General features: G+C 39.9%; 1 protein-coding gene across 1 annotated transcript in view; it reads right to left on the bottom strand.

The window, feature by feature from the left end:
• Positions 1–9,297, bottom strand: part of LOC111972131 (semaphorin-4E) — a 40,780-nt gene extending 31,483 nt beyond the window's left edge. The window contains exon 1 of the mRNA XM_023998995.2: positions 9,163–9,297. The gene's annotated coding sequence lies outside the window, so the exon portion shown is untranslated. The remainder of the gene's footprint in view (positions 1–9,162) is intronic.
• Between the last annotated feature and the right edge of the window lie 45 nt (positions 9,298–9,342).

Raw genomic sequence — 9,342 nt, forward strand, 5'->3', positions numbered from 1 at the left:
ATCATATACTTGACTAAAAAATACAGGTTGACAGGAATCGAAGACAAATTAGTTCTTACTGCCAACCGCTGATTTACATTTTTAAATATCCTTACTTTTCAATACAGTTCGCCAAGTGAAAGCTATACGAAACAAAAATGCGATATATGCGTTTTAAAATATTTCGCGCAGAAACACGTTTTATCATATTAAATATATTGCTTACTTTGAGCTGTTCTTCATCATCAATTCTTTGGGCAATGTATCCTTTCTATGTTATAAAAGTCTTTGGTCGAATAGATGTCCTCTGTCCTTCGAATGTCCACCACCAAAGACCGACACCCCCGAAACGTTCCAAAGCTAAAAAGTGCACAACAAGACAATTACTGCAAAATCCGCACTAAACGGATATAAATTGCTATAAAAGGTTTCAAATAACTACATTAATGATGTTTTTAACACTATAACGACTGAAGAACATGACGGAGAAATATCACTCTCTAAAAAAGATTTTGGAACGGGCCAAGTCCGATGGCCTTCAACGCTTAGGGACGACGAAGAAAGGCGCGTCCTCTATACATTTTCGTCTTTTTATAATGCTGGATTCCCACTCGATTCATTGAAAACGTGATGACGTACAGAACCCAGAGGAAGACGAGGCAGTGTCGGTTTCTTCTAGCATTCACTGTCAGACTTAAAACAGACCCCAGACAGAGGTAAAATTCTGAAAATTGAACCTGTCATGAAAAGTCTGCTGTAAGAAATTGTTCTGTACCAGCAGAGACAAAATCCAAACTTCGTATAGCAACTAGAAGGTGTTTCTATCCAATAAATCAGACAATATATGCATATTGTACGATCAAGAATTTAGACGAGGTCAGTTTAATTTGGAGACCCAAATATGCAATGCGGAAGCAGCACCCCTATAGTTTGCAGAAGTTAACAACTGGAAGTGATAAATAATCAGATGATCATGTGCAAGAAGAGATACTGGGTGTGCAAAAGAGCAGAAAAGTAAATAAATAAAAGCAGTATGGGGGGTGAGGTAGGTAAATTGGGGTGGGTGTTTACAGATGGACTATGTAACACCCGCTGCACCGTGCGTTTCCGGAGAGTTTGGCTGTCTGGTTAAGTGGTAAGCTGACTAACGGTTAATAGCTAGATTCAAACTTATGTATATATTGCTGTCAGAGAACGAGAGCAATAGGAAAGGCTCCCAACCAATTCAAGTGAGACTCTTTTGGGCACTAATTCACGCCTTGGCTCTGTGTCAAGGTCGGACGAGTGACAAAGTCAGTTATGAACTGATTAAAGGAAAGGCAGATTAAAACCAATTAATGTAGGTTATTGGGGGGAGGAAGATAGATTTAAATGTAGAGAATTGCAAGCGTGTCTTTAGTGAAATGAGCGTGCTTGCGCGTGGGTGTGTTAGCTCACGATTTGATTAAGAGCCGAGTCGAGACACTGAGGATATTAAAGTGGTCTGTGAGGCACTTATTACACTAGCAGTAGCCTTGTAAGATGGACCTGGAGGGCCCAGTGGTCTGACGAACGACAGACAGGAACTATCGGTTATGGCTGACGCGGGCAACTAGCCGACTAGGGCATAGCCGAGATCGAAGTGTGTCGGGTTAGTTCAAATGCTAGACGAGGGCCATCTGCACGTATTAAAACTAAGAGTATGCAAAAAGAATATGCAGAAACACCTAATTGTTGTAGTTTGAAAACTGTAGTACCAGTTGATTTGTCGTGATATGGTAGATGTATGTGTAAAAAGCTATTTTGATAAGATGTAACATCTCGCGAAGTGCCGAGTGATACCCGTGTTTATGGGCTTTTCTATAAGTACAGTTTGTACACTCTAGCGGCATAGACACGAGCTCTATGGGCGGCGTCCGCAGTGTACAGGGAGGGCATTGTGATTGCGGAATAAGAGCAGATAGGCGGTAGTTCATGAAGTTAGTCGCGATTTGTGAGATGCGGGAGATGTTTTTAGGTTGATATGAGCTTACTGGGAGAGAGATGTGTTGGCCAGAAGTTTGCATATACCCCGCAGAGACATCCTCAGAGTACATGGTAAATAAAACTGATGTCGTTCCACATGACCCTTCTAGGATCGGAAGGAGAGCCGATGCTCAGTGTAGTGAGCTGACTAGACTATTGCCACGGGCATACAGTCGGTAAAAAAGCTGGATAATGGGTGGTCCTTACCTGACTGCCTTAGTAAAATAAAGTGTAAAAAAAAAATATTATATATATATATATATATATATATATATATAAATTATATAATATATAATTATCTATAATAAATATTGGCCAAATTCGGTGGCCAAAATATACCGATCTCCGATGTTATGAAAAAACTGAAAATCGTCCTAAATTAAAATCGCGCACTCCGATTAATCGGTCGACCTCGAGTACCTACCGATAACATCAATGCCTTTCTAGAAATCAATAACACAAGTATATATTTTAAGACCTGCATATTAGTTAATATGCGCTGCTAACATGAATTCTTGTGTCACTTCTCTTGCACACAGAGTCCGGTATTGCAGCAGTTTCGGGCCTGCCATGGCCCGTTGCGAACATGGGAAGACCATATTCCTAAAAACTTAATTAATTTGCTAGAATTGTACATAATTATGACATAACATGAAGGTTTGCAATGTAACAGCAATATTAAGACTTTGGATGCACCGTGGATATACGGAGGTTCTGTATTCACTGAAAGAATAAATGTTTTGTTTTCAAATTCATGTTTTGGATTTGCATATTAATGACTAACTGTATTGTGTGTATTATGTGATAATTAAGTCTATGATTTGCATGCAGTCTGACGACGTGGTAGGGCAGCAGCAGGTCTTCAGCGATTCATTCAAAACAGCATTTCGTCGTTTGCAGAGCTCTTCGCTGTGCTTCAAGCATTGACCCGTTCATGATTCAACCTTAACTCGCGTTAGGCTGGTGTAACCGATGTTAAATGGCTAGCTATTTAGCGGGGTGTGCCTAATACGTTTCAAATCGACTTCAAGCCTATCAACTCCCGAGATTAGGCTGGTGTAACCGATGTGAAATGGCTAGCTAGTTAGCGGGGTGTGCGCTAATAGCGTTTCAAATCGGCGACGTCACTTGCTCTGAGACCTTGAAGTAGTTGTTCCCCTTGCTCTGCAAGGGCCGTGGCTTTTGTGGAGCGATGGGTAACGATGCTTCGAGGGTGGCTGTTGTTGATGTGTTCCTGGTTTGAGCCCAGGTAGGGGCGAGGAGAGGGACAGAAGCTATACTGTTACACTGGCAATACTAAAGTGCCTATAAGAACATCCAATAGTCAAAGGTATATGAAAAACAAATGGTATAGAGAGAAATATTCATATAACAACTACAACCCAAAACGTATTAACTGGGAATATTGAATACTCATGTTAAAAGGAACCACCAGCTTTCATACGTTTTCATGTTCTGAGCAAGGAACTTAAACATTAGCTTTTTTACATGGCACATATTGCAGTTTTACTTTCTTCTCCAACACTTTGTTTTTGCATTATTTAAGCCAAATTGAACATGTTTCATTATTTATTTGAGGCTAAATTGATTTTATTGATGTATTATATTAAGTTAAAATAAGTGTTCATTGTTCATTCAGCATTGTAATTGTCATTATTACAAATAAATAAATAAATAAAATTGGCCGATTAATCGGTATCGGCTTTTTTGGGTCTTCCAATAAATGGTATCGGTGTTGAAAAATCATAATTGGTCTACCTCTAATACAGTACCATTCAAAAGTTGAGGGTCACTTAGAAATGTCCTTGTTTTTGAAAGTCAAGCAAACTTTTGGTCCATTAAAATAAAAAATTGATCAGAAATACATTGTAGACATTGTTAACTTCTTATGGCTGGGGGCAGTATTGAGTAGCTTGGATGAATAAGGTAACCAGAGTAAACTGCCTGCTACTCAGTCCCAGAAGCTAAGATATGAATATTATTAATATATTTGGATAGAAAACAGTCTGAAGTTTCTAAAACTGTTTGAATGATGTATGTGAGTATAACAGAACTCATATGGCAGGCAAAAACCTGAGAAGAAATCCAACCAGGAAGTTGGAAATCTGAGGTTTGTAGTTTTTCAACTCATCGCCTATCGAATATACAGTGAGATATTGGTCATATTGCACTTCCGAAGGCTTCCACTAGATGTCAACAGTCTTTAGAACCTTGTTTGATGCTTCTACTGTGAAGGAGGGGGGGAATGAGGGCTCTTTGAGTCAGGGGTCGAGCAGAGTGCCATGAGCTGACCATGCGCGTTCACGTGAGAGAGTTAGCTTGCGTTCCATTGCATTTCTGAAGACAAGGGAATTCTCCGGTTGGAACATTATTGAAGATTTATGATAAAAACATCCTAAAGATTGATTCTATACATCGTTTGACATGTTTCTACTGACTGTTACGGAACTTTTTGACTTTGTCTGCTCGTGAATTTGGATTACTGTGCTAAACGAGAATAAATAGGAGGTGTTTGGACAAATTATGGACGTTATCGAACAAATCAAACATTTATTGTGGAACTGGGATTCCTGGGAGTGCATTTTGATGAAGATCAAAGGTAAGTGAATATTTATATTTATTTATGAAATATACTATTTCTGACTTTATTGACTCCACAACATGGCGGATATCTGTATGGCTTGATTTGTTGTCTGAGCTCTGTACTCAGACTATTGCATGGTGTGCTTTTTTGGTAAAGCTTTTTTTAAATCTGACACAGCGGTTGCATTAAGGAGAAGTGTATCTATAATTCCATGGATAATAGTTGTATCTTTTATCAATGTTTATTATAAGTATTTCTGTAAATTGATGTGGCTCTCCGCAAAATCACCGGATGTCTTGGAACTACTGAACGTAACGCGCCAAAATGTAAACTGAGATTTTTGTATATTAACTTTATCGAACAAAACATACATGTATTGTGTAACATGAAGTCCTATGAGTGTCATCTGATGAAGATCAAAGGTTAGTGATTAATTTGATCTCTATTTCTGCTTTTTGTGACTCCTCTCTTTGGCTGGAAAAATGGCTGTGTTTTTCTGTGACTAGATGCTGACCTAACATAATAGTTTGGTGTGTTTTCGTCGTAAAGCCTTTTTGAAATCGGACACTGTGGTGGGATTAATAAGTTTCTTTAAAATGGTGTAAAATACTTCTATGTTTGAGGAATTTTAATTATGAGATTTCTGTTGTTGTTTTGAATTTGGCGCCCTGCACTTTCACTGAATGGTGTCATATCAATCCCGTTAACGGGATCCCAGCCATGAGAAGTTTTAATGTTGCAAATGACTATTGTAGCTGGAAACAGCAGATTTTTTATGGAATACAGTTGAAGTTGGAAGTTTACATACACTAAGTTGACTGTGCCTTTAAACAGCTTGGAAAATTCCAGAAAATTATCTCATGGCTTTAGAAGCTTCTGATAGGCTAATTGACATCATTTGAGTCATTTGGAGGTGTACCTGTGGATGTATTTCAAGGCCTACCTTCAAACCCAGTGCCTTTTTGCTTGACATCATGGGAAAATCAAAAGAAATCACAGAAAATAATTGTAGACCTCCACAAGTCTGGTTCATCCTTGGGAGCAATTTCCAAACGGCTGAAGGTAACACGTTCATCTGTACAAACAATAGTACACAAGTATAAACACCATGGGACCGCTCAGAAAGGAGACGCGTTCTGTCTCCTAGAGATGAACGTACTTTGGTACGAAAAGTGCAAATCAATCCCAGAACAACAGCAAAAGGACCTTGTGAAGATGCTGGAGGAAACGGGTACAAAATTATCTATATCCATAGTAAAACGAGTCCTATATCAACATAACCTGAAAGGCCGCTCAGCAAGGAAGAAGCCACTGCTCCAAAACCACCATAAAAAAAGCCAGACTACATTTTGCAACTGTACATGGGGACAAAGATCGTATTTTTTGGAGAAATGTCCTCTGGTCTGATGAAACAAAAATAGAACTGTTTAGCCATAATGACCATCGTTATGTTTGGAGGAAAAAGGGGGATGCTTGCAAGCCGAAGAACACCATCCCAACCATGAAGCACGGAGGTGGCAGCTTCATGTTGTGGGGGTGCTTTGCTGCAGGAGGGACTGGTGCACTTCACAAAATAGATGGCATCATGAGGAACAAAAATTATGTGGATATATTGAAGCAACATCTCAAGATATCATTCAGGAAGTTAAAGCTTGGTCGCAAATGGGTCTTCCAAATGGACAATGACCCCAAACATACTTCCAAAGTTGTGGCAAAATGGCTTAAGGACAACAAAGTCAAGGTATTGGAGTGGCCATCACAAAGCCCTGACCTCAACCCCATAGAAAATTTGTGGGCAGAACTGAAAAAGCGTGTGAGCAAGGAGGCCTACAAACCTGACTCAGTTACACCGGCTCTGTCAGGAGGAATGGGCCAAAATTCACCCAACTTATTGTGGGAAGCTTGGCGAAGGTCGAGAGCCGTGCGTACTCTGAAACACAACACAACCCAGCCAAGCCAAACTGCTTCTTGACACAATGCCCACTTAACCCGGAAGCCAGCCGCACCAATGTGTCGGAAGAAACACCGCAGACCTGGCGACCGTGTCAGCGTGCATTGCGCCCCCGCATCAGGAGTTGCAAGTGCGCGACGGGACAAGAACTTGCCTGCCGGCCAAACCCTCCCCTAGCCTGGACAAAGCTGTGCTAATTGTGTGTCTCCCAGTCGCGGGTGGCTGAGACAGAGCCTGGACTCGAACCAGGATCTCTAGTGACACACCTTGATGCAGTGCCTTAGACTACTGCGCCACTCAGGAGGCCCTTAATATTCGATAAAAGGAACAGGAGCTCAAGCAGTAGAAGATTTGATGTGCCGGTACTCAGCTCTGGTGAGCTCCTGCCCAAGTCAAGCACTGCTTCTTATCCCTTGCTGTGTTTACATAGTTGGCAATGGCAGTTACTTTTTAGGTTTGTATAATTGTTATTTATATTTGGATAGCATTTTGATTAACCACATGAAAGGCATGAGCTCTGCTTTGTTTTTTTGCGCAGGCTGTACACACTTCAGTCTCTCATTCACAATTTGGCAAGCACTTGATAATGCCTCAAATTTCCTGGCTGCATTCTTTGCGTGGCCATAATGCCCCCTAAAAAAAATCCATGCCTTTTGTGGCTAGTGGCCGTTGTGCCCTTCGGCTGAATATAATAATTATTATTACCTTCTCCCGGCTGCATGCCAAAGCACCTCTCATTCATATGGCTCTCTGTCACATGATCGGGTCTTTCTCACAGGCTGCAAGTAAAGACAGACATCTGGGACACAACTTTTGTTGTGTTACAACCTAAATTCAAAATGGATTAAATATATATCCCCCACCCATCTGCACACACACACAATACCCCATAATGACAACAAAGTGAAAATCTGTTTAAGAAATGTTCGCTAATTTATTGAAAATTAAATACAGAAATATCTAATTTACATAAGAATTCACACCACTGAGTCAATACATGTTAGAATCACCTTTGGCAGCGATTACAGCTGAGTCTTTCTGGGTCTCCAAGAGCTTTGCACACCTAGATTGTACAATATTTGCACATTATTTTTTTCATCAAGCTCTGTCAAGTTGGTTATTGATTATCGCTAGACAGCCATTTAAGCCTTGCAATAGATTTCCAAGCCAATTTAAGTCAAAACTGTAACTCGGCCACTCAGTAACATTCAATGTCATCTTGGTAAGCAACTCCAGTGTATATTTGGCCTTGTGGTTTAGGTTACTAACCTACTGAAAGGTGAATTTGTCTCCCAGTGTCTGTTGGAAAGCAGACAACCAGGTTTTCCTTTAGGATTTTGCCCATGCTTAGCTCCATTCTGTTTCTTTTTATAAATAAAAAAACTTCCTAGTCCTTGCCGATGACAAGCATACCCATAACATGATGCAGCCACCACACTTGAAAATATTAAGTGGTATTCAGTGATGTTTGCCCCAAACATTAACTTTGTCTTGAATACAAAGTGTTAAGTAAAACTGCAAAGAAATTAACTTAAGTACCTTATTGCAAACAAGATGCATGTTTTTTAATAATTTTATTCTGTACAGGCTTCCTTCTTTGCACTCTGTAATTTATGTTAGTATTGTGGAGTAATTGCAATGTTTTTGATACATCCTCAGTGTTCCCCTATCACAGCCAATAAACTGTATAACTGTTTTAAAGTAACCATTGGCCTAATGGTGAAATCCCTGAGCAGTTTCCTTCCTCTCTGGCAACTGAGTTAGGAAGGACACTTGTATCTTTGTAATGACTGGTGTATCAGTACACCCATTCAAAGTGTAGTTAATAACTTCACCATGCTCAAAGAGATATTCAATGTCTGCTTTTAATTTTTTAACCCCAAATAAAATAAAAAGGTGCCCTTCTTTTCGAGGCATTGGAAAACATCTCTGGTCTTTGTGGTTGTATCTTTGTTTCAATCCACTGCTTGACTGAGGGACCATACAGATAATGTTATGTGTGGGATACAGACATGAGGTAGTCATTCAACAATCATGTTAAACAGAGTGACTACATGCAACTTATGTTACTTGTTAAGCACATTTATGCTCCTGCAATTCTTTAGGCTTGCCATACCAAAGGGTTTCAGCTTAACATTTTTTTAAACGTAATTTCACTGACATTATAGAATTTTTTTGTAGGCCAGTGACACAAAATCTCAATTTAATCCATTTTAAACTCAACACAACAAAATGTGGAAAAAGTCAAGGGGTGTGAATACTTTCTGGGGGAACTCTGGGTGTGTTAATACGAGTCATGAGACTTGTAACATAGTACATTTCTGATTCTGATAAAGAACTGAAAGGAATTACTGGTGGGCAAAAGGTGAGTTGTCAAAATAACTTGCTATAACTATTTACTTTAATAGGGCTAATATCGATGATTTATTTATGACGAACACTACACCTTAAAACTAATCAAAGGTGTTCACTACAAAGAGCGCATGCCGTATATAGTCTTGTCCCACCACCCTACCTGCTACCAAGGTGGCTGGCTAGTTAGTTTGTTAGCGGGCTTCACTTGTTTACGACTGACCTCACCCATGAAGAACAACTCAACAGTGAATGCTCCCTGCGCAAGTTGAAATACCAATACACGACTTACCTGGCTGTAGTGGTATTTCTTTTTAGTCTACACCGTTAGAAATGTATCCAAAGTATCTTTGATTTGATTCCATATGATTTTACCGCTCTACCTGTTACGTGTACTAGCTAGTGAGCGCGATAATCCATGCAAACTGGCTCCACCAAGTACCTGGCTGCTGCGACTGGCTGAGTAACACGT

Source organism: Salvelinus sp. IW2-2015, linkage group LG13, assembly GCF_002910315.2.
Source record: "Salvelinus sp. IW2-2015 linkage group LG13, ASM291031v2, whole genome shotgun sequence".
Lineage (NCBI taxonomy): Eukaryota > Metazoa > Chordata > Actinopteri > Salmoniformes > Salmonidae > Salvelinus > Salvelinus sp. IW2-2015.